The sequence below is a fragment of the Cygnus olor genome, chromosome 8, assembly GCF_009769625.2.
Source record: "Cygnus olor isolate bCygOlo1 chromosome 8, bCygOlo1.pri.v2, whole genome shotgun sequence".
NCBI lineage: Eukaryota > Metazoa > Chordata > Aves > Anseriformes > Anatidae > Cygnus > Cygnus olor.
The window spans coordinates 17,816,540-17,819,139 of record NC_049176.1 but is presented as its reverse complement, the minus strand read 5'-3'; positions in this window follow the sequence as shown (position 1 = coordinate 17,819,139).

Here is a 2,600-nt window from a genome sequence, read left to right as displayed (position 1 = left end):
GGCGGCGAGGCTCCGCGCCCCCGGCTGCCGCGGCGCTGCCGCCGCGCACATACTTGGCATAGCTGAGCGGGGTGAGAGGCCGCCCGCACTGCGCATGCCCCCGCCCCGCGCCCTCCCGCCCGCCCGCCCCGGGGCCGCTCCCCGCGGGGCGCTGGGGGCCGGGGCTCGCCTCAGCGAGCGGCCCCCCGAGGGGAGGGGGCCCGGGCCGCCCCCGGCCCCGAGCTTCCCCGTGCGCGGCCGGGGGCTCGCCGCGTGTTTTAAATACCTCTTTTCCCGTGACGTTAAATATTTTCCTCGCCCCAAAGAGACAAAGCTGTGGGCTGCAAATGCGCGGTGCTCGCTCCCCGGCAAGTCTTCGGGTGGTTGCCTGGGCCCCGGCCTCAGCCCCTCGGCACAGCAACGCCAGTGAGGCAGCGGTAGCCTTCGGTAGCCTTCGGTATTCCAGCCAAATGCCACAGAGGAAAAAGACAAATGGCATTCGGACAGCAAAAATAACGTACTGAGGCTGCTTCACTGGGCAAAGCTTTGGTTTTGGTGCGTGCGTTGCTCACACATCTCCCATCGGTTCCATTAGTGGGCATGCATTCCCCACCAACCTTGGGAAAAGGTACGCCGCCGATTTGCTACCAAGATAAAATCCCGAGACGGCTTTTGTTAATTAACATCCACACAAGCTTACACCTCGTGCTCTTCACTGCATTACAGACAACTTCAGGAAAATATCTGGCAGCTTTCCATATGCCGTACCCTACAAACAACTAAATACTGGGCCACAGGAAATGCTCCCTAGGTTCTGGAGAAAACCACTGCAGCTCATGAGCATAGCATGCATTCACAGATTTTCTTGCTTACCAAGTTTTGAGAGTGATTTAATTACGTTTGAAACTGAGTTTTTCTGACGAACAAAATTAGATTCAAACTTTAAGTCTTAATATGTAAAACACCAGCTGCAGTAGGCCAGTAAGACCTGTACACACATGATGTGGAGGAGCTCCAGAGGCCTCGGCCATCCTCGGTCACTCCCTTGACCCCAAATTTCCCCTCACATCTGGGCTGCCACCCTCCCTGGCCGAGGCATGGCCCGGATACGAGGAAGGAGCTCCAGCCAAGCAGAACACCAGTGATTTCCTGGGTAAAACCCTGCACAGGCACCACAGCACTGACCTTGCTGATGCTATCAGGGGGTCAGCTGTGCCACCAGCAGATGTGTGCCTAAAGCAAAGGGCAGGCATTTGATGGCTGAAGGAGAACACTGAAAGGATTCAAAATATCTCGTAGGTGAACTGTGCTTTTTCTGAAAGAAACTACTTCAAGCGGAGCAAACATACCAAGTCCTAACCTCCCTCGACTGTGACCTTCATACCTGCAGACTCCCCACCTGCTCTAACAGCAAATCAGCTTCCTGCCTGCCTACCCGTGCGTTAGGCTGTCTAAATCAGCTCCCTAATGAGTAACAACTTGCTGTATGGCAGCTAGCTGTACTTAACTGGTAGCAAGTTCCTCTTTAGATGCCATTTTTGGGAAGTTTTTGTTACTTGGATATTTTCCTTTAGCAATTAGAATAATATTAGAAAGTACATGCTAGCCAGAGTAAGGACCAAATCCCATAAAGAAGTGGACTACCCACGTTTGATTTGCAGTACTGCATTCTCCCATGAGTATTACCTATGGAAACAAAAGAAAATTCAACATCATTGTGTTTTCTGTGCTGCTTCACACAGAGTTTTCCTCGTGTTCTCTATGGTCTTAAATGTTAGTTTAAGCATTTAAATGACTCCTCTCTGCAGTAGGCACACAGGAAATGGCTCAGTGAAAAGCTGCCAATAGTTGAGTCTATAAACACAGTTTGATCCGTATCTTAGAAAACTGTTTCCATTCCAAACTGTGGTTACAAAGCACTTTTTCTTGTTGGCAGATGGATTTATTTTTTTTTAAATCCCTATGCATCCTGTATTTGCCCAACAGAGTTGGCACTGATCACAGAAAAAAAACCTGCGGATAAAATAACATTAAGGATCTGGCTGGAACTAACTTGAGCCAGCGGAGTAAGAGTCAAAGCCGAGCTTTTGTTTTCAGCTCAGCCTGTTTTGTTCAGGAGGAGCTGTAAAGCGCACAGTGCAGAACGTGATTTGCTTTACCAGGCTTTCTGCAAAATGCAGAAGTGACTTCAACAGAATGGGAATAGAAGAGACTTACTAGGAGACTGACAAATATTTAGGACTGGTTAAATACAGTATGACTTTAAACAAATAGCAAGCAGTATTTTCCTGTACATGAGAAATGTTTTTACAAGTTTTTTTTTCATCACCAGACCAAGATTTTGCCTATTTATTACTTAATCTTTTGTGAGTTGAGGACATGAGAACTGTAAACGGTCGCAAAAGCAAAAAGGTCGAATTCAAGTTGGAAAGGAACCACACTGGTGAGGAGGATGTCCCTGGTGAAGAAGCTGACACGTAGGTGGCAATGTTTGGGCACTGATATGTCCGAAAGATGACATGATGCAAATAAATAGCTCCTAATAAAAGACTGACAAATAACTTCTACAACCTCCCTGGCAGCTTCAGAGATCAGCTCTGCCTCAGCAAACACCTTTAAGT